This window comes from Carassius gibelio, chromosome A5 (assembly GCF_023724105.1).
Source record: "Carassius gibelio isolate Cgi1373 ecotype wild population from Czech Republic chromosome A5, carGib1.2-hapl.c, whole genome shotgun sequence".
Lineage (NCBI taxonomy): Eukaryota > Metazoa > Chordata > Actinopteri > Cypriniformes > Cyprinidae > Carassius > Carassius gibelio.
In genome coordinates this window covers 13,697,420-13,708,212 of record NC_068375.1, presented here as the reverse complement: position 1 = coordinate 13,708,212, position 10,793 = coordinate 13,697,420, and positions in this window count along the sequence as shown.

Below are 10,793 nucleotides of genomic sequence, written 5' to 3'. Positions count from 1 at the left end.
AGTTTTGCCCTTACAATTAAAAATTATCATCTTACTAAGACCTTGTCACAGTACTGCTGCTGTGTAGGAGCATGGATCGACGAAATGCAAACTTTAAGTCTTTAATAATGTCCAAAGACAGGAAAACACATGTAGCAAGAGGAGAACATGAACAATTCCAAACAAGCGAGAACAGAACAGGCTAGAACTCAAATAGGGAAGATAACGAGGGGTAGACAGGTGAGGAAGATAACTAAATGAGAAGGAACAGGTGATTTCTAATAATTGGAAATAGAACTGGAATGACCAAATAAGGACAAACAGGAACTAAACAGGAACAAATTAAATAACATGTTAATAAATGTTTATTTACACTTTTAGTGTGTACATATGCATACTACATGCATTCAAGGATGAATAAATAAATAAATAATTTGGGATGCACAACAGACTACTTATTAAAAAACACAATACAAATGGGTGTCAACCGACTGTTTGATAGAGCAATAACGCACAGCTGGTATCAGTGCATTGACACAGCCGAAACTTAATATTAAAACTCTTTCAAATATATTGGTATCAATATGTGTAGAACAATCTCTATGTGCAAGTATTTAAGTAGTTTGAGAGCAAAACTCTAATTATCATGTCATTTACAGTGGGCGGGTTCTCAAGAGTCCTTCTGGAGCAAATTGTTCCATTTCTCTGATTGGTGGAGATTTCTTTGAAGAATCAAGGGTGATTTTTCATAAACATAATTATTATATAAAGTAAGTTCAAACTGCTTCAGACATATAATTACAATTATAAGCCTTTATAAATACAATTACAAATAATACCAATCTTTGCGTACTTCAAGTTTAATTGTATTGACTTGATTTAATAGACACGGGTAATGACATGTTCGAGGCAAAAATTAAAGCCTTTGTGGTTTTAAATATTTTAAATATCTGAGCAAGAAAAGAGTTTTAATTATCCTTGATCCACCCTACTATATACTAATTGTCAAAACTGGGTGAGAGTTATTTCAACTTCCTTTTAATCAACTTTTGAGGTCCCTGTAGGACATCTGCCTACTATTCCTCAGCATGAAAAGCCAGCAGAAATATTAGCAAAATGAAATGTGCCATTTTTTTACAGAATGATCCGCCTCATTTGAATACCAAAAGACAAACTGTGCAGCTTCACCTCTTTCATTTTGGACAAACCCGCAGTAAGTGGAAAAGTATGCAGAGCATGAAAAGAATATTAACTCCCAAATTCCTACAGAGTGATTCTGTCCATTAAAGGCTGATTCAGTGTTTTGTTTTCATCACCAAAGAGAAAGACTTGAAAGCAACTCGTCTCTGCACTCTGCAGGGTTGGCTGGCTGTTTCTATTAGTTTTTCCCCAGTGTTGGGAGAGATTAGGTGGCTTGCAACCCTACTGTTGAGAACATTTTCATGCTGGGCTAATTCTCAATAAATTCACATAGAAAATGAATCTCCAGTGCCAGAGCACCATAGAAATTGCCTCTCCATGAGCAGCACTAAAATAATATTCAGAACTAAATTTGCTGACTCTTTGATAAAGACCAGAACCCTGTTGGTGCTGTATTTATTCATCTAATTATTTATTTAGTCATCCTTGAATACATGGAGTATGCATACGTACACACAAAAAGTGTAAATAAAGTGGCAATAATGGAAATAATTTTCAATTTTATTTTTTTGCTTTTTCAGTCATAAAGCAATAAAGTTAAAATGCTTTGATAATGGATTCATGTCATGTGGATAACTTGTGGATTATTCTGATACTTTTATCAGCTTTTCATTGACTCTCATTCTGACTGCACCCATTCACTGAAGAGGATTCATGGGTAAGATACTAAATAAAAAGATTTGCGAACTATTCCTTTAATGTCATTATTAATGGCCATTTACATCTCTGATTGGTTAGGACAAATGAGCTGTTATAAAGAATAATGGACTAACAATGGTCTATCTGATCCATCCAATCACTAATTATTGTATTACCACCTATGATTTAAGTTCCAGGAAGTGCATTATCAAATACTATGTGGCAATAGTTATCACTAAATGATCTGATTTAACGTCTTGTACTTAAGACACTACTGAGATGCCAGACAGGTAATGTCTTCCCTGCTGTCCTCTGAGACTTGCAGCAGACTGGAACAAAACCATTCAATATTCAGTCTTCTCGAATTACCAAAACCAATTACTGTAATCAGGTCCCTGTTGTGTTGCATTTAAAATGACTTTTGACATTAGATTATATTGAAAGTAGAGCAGAAGATGCCTCTATAACTTAAAGAGACACCACATATACCTATGTAGTTGCATTATTAAACATAGGCAACTTAATTTTATGTGTCAGTTGTTGAGCTGACTGTTTATTTTTAGAATTGGTTCCTTTTTTCCTAACCAGACAGTCCATAAAAAAAATAAAAATACTTCAATGTACAAGTTGTGATTAGTAATTAAATCCTTACCGTTAGATGTCAAACAGGAGAACCTGGAGAATATAGTAATAATTTTAATTTTTGCAATTGGTTTAATTACATTTTTATTAAAAATTGTATTTATGCATTTAGCAGACGCTTTTATCCAAAGCAACTTACAGTGCATGCAGGCTAACGTTTTTACCTAAAATGTGTCCCCTGGGAATCAAACCCACAACCTTGTGCTGCCAAAACAATGTTCTACCACTTGAGCCACAGCAACACACAGGTTTAATTGCTTTTAAAAACTGCCAGTGTGCATTTTCATTATCTTAGCAATGTGGCATGCGTGTTTACTTATAGCTAACAATTCTTGAAACTGAAAAAGCAAAATGGATAATTAAACAATGTAAACAGCTTTAAGCTGTGCTATATCTGATGTTATAAGCACAGTGTTTGAAAATAGTCTTGTTATTGGTCATGTTTATAATTAAAATGTGTGACATACTTGATCCTAATGAATCCAGTGGAACTGAGGAACTTTATATATATATTATACATGAGTCAAACACTGTGCAGTAGTTTACTAGAAGCATGGTTGAGCAATTTTAACAATTGAAATGGCTCAATTGAATTTTTACTCTGAAAACAACCAGATTGTTCATTTTTGGGAGCAGAAGTCACCACAATGCAAGGGTCTGTTTGCTGTTTATGCTGTTTTTGCAAGCATTACTATTGGTCTAATGACTGAGGATATAAGAAGACATTTTTTTGCAGGAACACAGTGTTAGGAACTGGAACTGTGTGCTAAAGTGATGTCAGAGCATTTCCCTCTAAAATCTCCACATCTGACTTTGAGAGGCTGAAATGAAGGATGAAGTTCACTCCAAAAGAGAAACCTACCCTGGGGGTGTGCTCATTAATTAAATTATATAATTACGAGGTGGTGACCCTGGCATGTGGATCTCGACACAAAAGATGGCTCATCTCCTTTTCTGCAAATGGACTGTGCTCTATCATTGTTAGTGACAGTAAGCAATTTTTGGATAGTGAGGAAAAGACAAGAGCCGGTGGGGCAATGTATAAATGATGGATCAAGATGGCTGATGTCCTTGAGCCTAAGCAGGTCTTGGAAAACATGTGGGATGTTGGTAGGAATCACACTTGCAGACTGATCTGAGCTCAGTTTGGCAGGACCTCTTACAAAAAGGAACTTTTGGGATTGACTTGGAAGAACATAATCCTGCATCAGTGGAATAAAGTTCGTCTGAGGAACAAGCTGTTGTGCTTGCAGAAAGCTGACAGTCTCTTCTCTTGCCAAGAACGAAGGGTAATGAGTGGGCAGGAAACATCTGGGAGAAGTCCGGTAAGCCATTGGCTAGGATAAATAAATCATTAGCAGCACCACAGCATTGTTTTCCTTTCCCTGAATCACTTAAAAGTTTAAATGTCAATGTTTTAGTTTGTTTCAGCTTCATTTTCATGAATGAAATAATAGTTTTACAACAACACTGACAGTAAGAAGAAGGCCTTTTAGTTTTATATCAGAAATATTTTTCTTCTGAGCAATTAAGTTGTATATCTGCCTCCTGTCTATGATGTAAAGATGGAGGAATGAACGATGAATGACAAATATTTTAGTCTAACTACATATTAATCAGCGAAAAAAAAGTATTTAATATCAAAATAATTGCACATAAGTCTTTATTTACTGATCAAATTCCACCGTTAGTACTGACATCTCCTTTTGAGTGTGAAGACATCACACCAGGCTTAGTGTAAATGTTTTTTTTTTCAATCTCACATCAAATGAGATTTAAAGTGATACTCCAAATACATATGATTTTTTTTTTTTTTTTGATATTTTGAAATTTGTACACCCATTAAATTTAATTTAAAACTTTTTATATATATATAAAATATCTTATTTTGTGTACCGCTCATTTGGTAGGTTGATCAGTGTTTTACTGTTATTAATTCTTATTATGCACAGTTCATTACCGAGCTTCCCTTATCTCACTCCTGCCTTGAACAACTGAACAAATAGCTTGAACATGCTATAAAAACAATGTTCCATTCTGGCTTTTTGTCTTTCAAATGTGCAAATATGCAGCAAGTCTCTGCACAACTAGGTGTTCTTAAACATACCTCAGCCTGAGGATACTGTACATTATATAAGGATTATAAAAATACCTGTGAGTGCTCGGAGAGCACCATGCATCAATAGCAGTATAAGCCTCGACACATTTATGTTAGTAAACCAGAGAGACAGCCTAAAGATAAAACTCAGTACAGATGCTTTTCATGTTCTGATAATTTGATAACAGAGCACAGCGCACAGAACATTTGTCTTCGTCTGACAGGACGTTGTAAAACACAGTATACGCAGAAGCATCTTTACGATACTGGCATACATCTATGTGCGGAAAGAGCCAAAATCCATCGCTTCAAGGACCCTTTCAAATGCACCGAGGAGGGACGCTGAGCTCAGGCCCCGGGCCAGACATTAGAGAGTCTCATGATTAAAGAGTTGGACTTCCTGGCACGACTGCCTATGACCTTGGCAATGTCATTCCAGCCATTTGTGCTCTTTCATACTCAAGAGCTCTGCGCTCATCCAAACCTCATTCGCTCTGCAGCTGGGGTCCATTTCCTCATAATTGTTCACTGAACTGAACTCTTGATCCATCTGTGTGTTTGCTCACAATTATTAATGCACTGTTGATTGTTTTATTTTGGAGCCTTGGAGTGGTCAAGATGGATGACCAAACATTGGCTGTAAATGCCGTAAATCTTTTCTGATGCATACTTGTGTTGGCTGAGCACACAGGCACGAAGCCACGCTAGCTTGAATGAACCACTGATTGGGTGTCCGCAACTGAAGTATCAATGTCAAGTTTTTCTAGAGTGCAAGGAAGTGCTAAACAGGATGGAGAATAGTCCTACTCCACTTCGCTCTTGACTGTACAAGTGTACTTACGTACTCGTCTCCAGTACCCGGAGGAATGCACCTTACATTTTTTTTGCATGCCCCACAGCACAAAGAAAAGGTCTCATCCACTTACTGCCCACACTTTCACTGCATTACACATATCATGTATATGTGAAACAGCAATAACCAGGCTACTCTCCTGTATTTAAAAGTTCAGGTGAACTGAAGTGTCAAGATCAAGAGGTCTAAAAGCATTTGATTAAGTGGAAGAGGCAGTAAATTCAATGAAAGCCCAGAAGCCAACAGGGGATGCTTTGAGAAAGCAGCTCTGGTTCACAGAATCAAAAGACATGCTGAAGCAGCCACGTGGATGGAACTTGCAATGAGCTTAATGCATCCTGAAAATCACTGCTAGATAAAATAGTAGCCTATATGTCTGCACTGAATGCTTTCTGTACTGACAAGAGTAGGCCATAGTCTAAATAGCTCAGATGTAACACACTTTCATAAGGAAACAAAATAATTTTTATCCCGGACCACCAAAGCATCATTCTTGTATCTCCTTCAAACGGCATTCAGATGTGACACTGGTGCTTTATTCAACAGCTGACAGAATATTATTTATTTATTTTCTTTTTGCCATTAAAAATCATCATTGCCCCATGATACATCAGTGACACAATGCTCATTTGTGTGTCTGGATCTATTCATTGATTTAAAAATACATAAAAAAAAAATGCATTCATCAAATTATTTCAAGCATCTTTTATGTTTTTTTTATTTTCATGTATATTATTTATGATTAAAATATAAAAATATTCTTCACGCTGATACACTAATACTACTACTACTACTAATAATAATAATACTACTACTAATAATATAAAAATAATGATAATTAAAAAAGCGTTCTTTTTAAAAGTGTTTACAGAAAGGTTCTTTGGGGAACAGTTTTTCTATGGCATCACTTTGGCAAGTGTATATATATATGGCTGGATCCTTTCAGTATGACCATGCTATCTCTGTGCAAATTAAAGTTTGAAGTGATGCTGAATGGTTAAATTTCACATTCTGAGGTGACTCTTGATGCTTCTTGAATCATTTTTAATGCATTTCTGACAGGAAGATTTTGAAGGATTTCAGAAGAGTGCAGGAGAATGTCATTGTGCTGTTTTGAAAATAATCACAAGGGCCAGTTATATATTTAGCTAAAATGAGATTACACTGAGCTGAAAGTTGTTTAGTGTTTTATATTACAGTGAGTCATGTGAATTACTTGTAGATTATTGTGATGTTTTAATTAGCTGCTTGAACTCTCAATCTCATGGCACCCATGCACTGCAGAGGATCCATTGGTGAGAAAGTGATGTAATGTTAAAATTCAAATTTTGAGAAATTACTCTGAAAATATAATTTAAAGTCATTGTTGTGCAGAGATTACTAAAAGTAGCTTCAGCAAGATTTTTTTTTTTTGATAAAATGTATTACATATACTCTTTTGGAAAGTGAGTAAATGATGACAGAATTGCCATTTTTGCTTGGGTGAACTATAACTTTAATCATTTATTTTCTTAATTTTATTATTACTATGAAAATATTAAATTATTTCTTTATTGAAATGATACTCTAAATAATAAACTAAAACTGACAGTAGGTGGTCATCAAGAAATGTATTAATTCCTTTGATTTGTTCAAAATGGCTGATTCATTCAGGAATTAAGTAAATGGTTCTTTATGAATGGTTCATTGAATCATCAGGCTTGTTCGACTTGAGGCGGATCATCACTATCAGACCGATCGGTGTTTGACATCAAAATACCACAAGAGCTTTAGAGATCATATGGCTACTTGTGCTTTTGAATCGCTCTGTTGGTACTTTAATGTCATACACTGATCGATCCATGCAGCACCACTTCAAACCCAACCCGAGTATGGCTAATGGTTCAATGCCAAATGGTTCATCCAATTCATTTAAAATGTGGATTAAGAAATGAAATGCCGCTGTGGGTTGCTCGGAGATTAACAGTTCTGATTTGTCTTTATATTTTGGTTGGCAAAATTGAGCAAAAAAGGCAACATTGTGTCTAAAATAACACAATATGAACTTCTTAATGAACTGTTGTATAAGATGAGTATCACATTTGCACTCGTGTGATATTGCACTTAGCCTACTTCTCGTGTGATATTTCTTAAATGTGTGATGTAAATATGAGACAAAATTTCAAACGGGGCATTTTGCCCCATATCTTGAATTTTAGGGATATTCTCTAAGCTCCATCATGCAGTAAGTTGTTGTCATGCCTCATATTAGTCATCAATCGACTTTATGAAATGGCAGATGATCCACATAGGTCAGGGGCGGGGCAAGTGAATTAAATCTGTTAATAATTTAAATGTGTTATTTTTATTAATTAATCTAATTAACGCGTTCAATTACCAGCCCTAATATATATATATATATATATATATATATATATATATATATATATATATATATATATATATATATACACATACATACAGATATACACGCATGTATATATAGATGTGAGTCATTTAAAAACATTAAGCTTGGAAACAAGAGAACAAACTGCAAATTTCTATCAGCAATGTACAAAACCCACAGATTTTCATTCAGAAGAAACTCACAAACTCTCTTTTCTTCTGGGGAGCGTCAGGTAGCAATGGCAGAAGTTAGCCATGCATGGCTGCTGGGTTATGAGTGAAGAGAGAGAGGAGAAGGCTGGAGATGAGAGGTTAAAATCCGTGTAATCTTAATCCTACCGTCAAGAGTGCACTGACAAGCATGTGTGAGATGAAAGCTCCAATGCACACAGAAGGTGTAACAGTTTCCCCTCAGCAGAAGATGCAGAATGGCTACATATGAGGGAGTTTATCCTCACTGAAGCTGACATACTGTGTGCTTCACTGTATAGGCATGCTTATCTGAAACACAGATACTCAGCAGAGACGTCTCAGGAATTACAAGTTGCATTGTGAAAATTATATATATAATATAGACTTCTACAGCCCTGAATGTCAGCATAGACCATGTCAACTAGATGAGCCTCAGAGACAGATCCCCTGCGAAGACCTCGTCAACCACATGACCACAGGAACCAGACAAGTCCTCTGCACAATCTGACCCATGTTGCTGCCTTGAATTAAAACACACCATGTTGGTTTCTTCTGGTCAGAGGAGAACTGAACTATTACCTCGCTTGTTAGCCATGACATGGCTTTGATATTATTGAGCTGTTTTTCTGATAAATTGTCAAAGCAGCACTGATGCTGACAACATCTATATGTGCATGTATGTGCAATTGTTTGTCTATACTGTACAGTCATGGCCAAAAGTTTTGGCAGTGGCATAAATTTTGTGTTTTACAAAGTTTACTTCTTCAGAATGTGTAAATTATTTTACCACATTTCTATGGTATACTGAAAAACAATGATAAGCATATCATAAGTTTTAAAGGCTCTTATTGGCAAAAAAAAATAAATAAAAAAATACATAAAGAAAGATTCAATATATAGTGTTGATTTTCCATTCTTCATGAGTTCTGCAGTTCACTCTGGCATGCTGGATATTAGCGTCTGGGCAAAATCCTGACTGATGGCGATCCATTCTTGTCTTAGTTGTTCACATTGTGCGGGCTTCTGCTTGTCCACTCGCCTTTTGAGGACTGACCACAGGCTCTCTATGGTATTGATATCTGGGGAGTTGCCTGGCCACGGATCCAACATTTCAATGTAATGATCTTCGAGGCATTCTTTATCACTCTTGTTTTGTAACATGCTGCTCCTTCAAGATGCACTGATCATCACCAAATTGCTCATGGATCGTTGTAAGAAGTTGCTCTTGCAGGACATTTTGATACCATTCTTCATTCCTGGAAGAGTTTTTGGGCAGAAATATAAGAGAGCCCACTCCCTTGGTTGAAAAGCAACCACACACATGCATGGTCTCAGGATGATTCACTGTTGGTACTCAGTCTGTTTTCTTTTTCTTTTTGTCTCTGGTCACTTTGCAGATTTTTTATTCATAAATTATTCAGACTCAACACAACTCTTACATGACACAGATCTCAGTCAATAGATTTGAGGAGATTATAAATCAGACCGAATTAGAGAAACCCCTCTTAATCAGATTGAATAGGCCTGGGCTTTGAAATGAGATCCCAAAGTCTGAACCGAAGAAACTCTTCCTTTTCCAAATGTAATAGCGGCAATATGATAATAGCAAAGCAATTCAATTTCTTCAGCTGATTCTGAGTGCTTTAGCTCTTTATTGGGACAGTAGCGTATTAAACATGATTTAAGCTGCGTTCATCATCCAACAAGTAATTCTGTCTCTTTATTTTTCTAACTCTATTTCATCCCCTGTGGTGCTGCTCTTCAATTGCATCACTGTTACACTGGCAGTGAAAAGATGAGCAGAATGATGACCTGTGTGGAAAATTAGCCCAAAAGGGAAATATGCATTCATTAATTATGATCAATAAAAGTATTTGAAATAAGTAACTCGTTTCAGAGATTCCAGACAGAATCAGTCTTAGACGACCCACCAACACTCATCCAGTGAATGATAAGTGAGAATGTCTATAAACCATAGAATATTACTCTCTTGGCAATAGTGAATATCTTAATACTGATCCAACACGATTTTAACATCATGTAGTTGTGATCGGAATGATTAGACACTCCAATTGTGACCAAAAAAAGATAAAACTCAAGTGTGATACAATTAAGACTTTATTAACTACTTAAACCTTAAACTAGTCTAACACATACACATATATATTCTGGAAGGAAGAGGGTAAAAGGATAAAAGCTTGAAGTTATGGCAGTATTTGAGACTTAAGACCCTGTGGCCTCATATGAGGGCATTATATTTTTGTGAATTTCCCCGAGACTGTACATGCCAGTTTTAAGTCTGGATGTCCTGTACAGAGCACATTCAGGGCTTTTCAGAGATACCAAATGATTGGATGTTTCACCATGTTTTCACTCAATTTTTTTAAATTGTGTATCATAAATCAACATCTCTGGAAAATGTTATGGGGTTTCAAATCAAAATATGACTTTCTGTTACAAAACAGGATGTTATTTCATACATGTCCTCATATGAGGACACCAGGACCAAAACCATGTTTATTACACATTTTGGAAAACTATGAAATATTACATATTATTATGAAAACCATGTCAATTATTACTCCCATTATTACACTTATTTTTTTCATTACATGTTGCCCGAGAAAAAAAAAAAAAACACTAATATGCAAATTATATTTAGTTTATACATACATTGTATATAATGAGAAAACATGTTTATGGTCATTTTACATACATTTTGCAGAAAGAAAAAAAAATGGTTTATTGAATCATTCTGTTATAACATAGTTGAGAATAATCTTTCTACAAAGTTTGGTAAAAAAA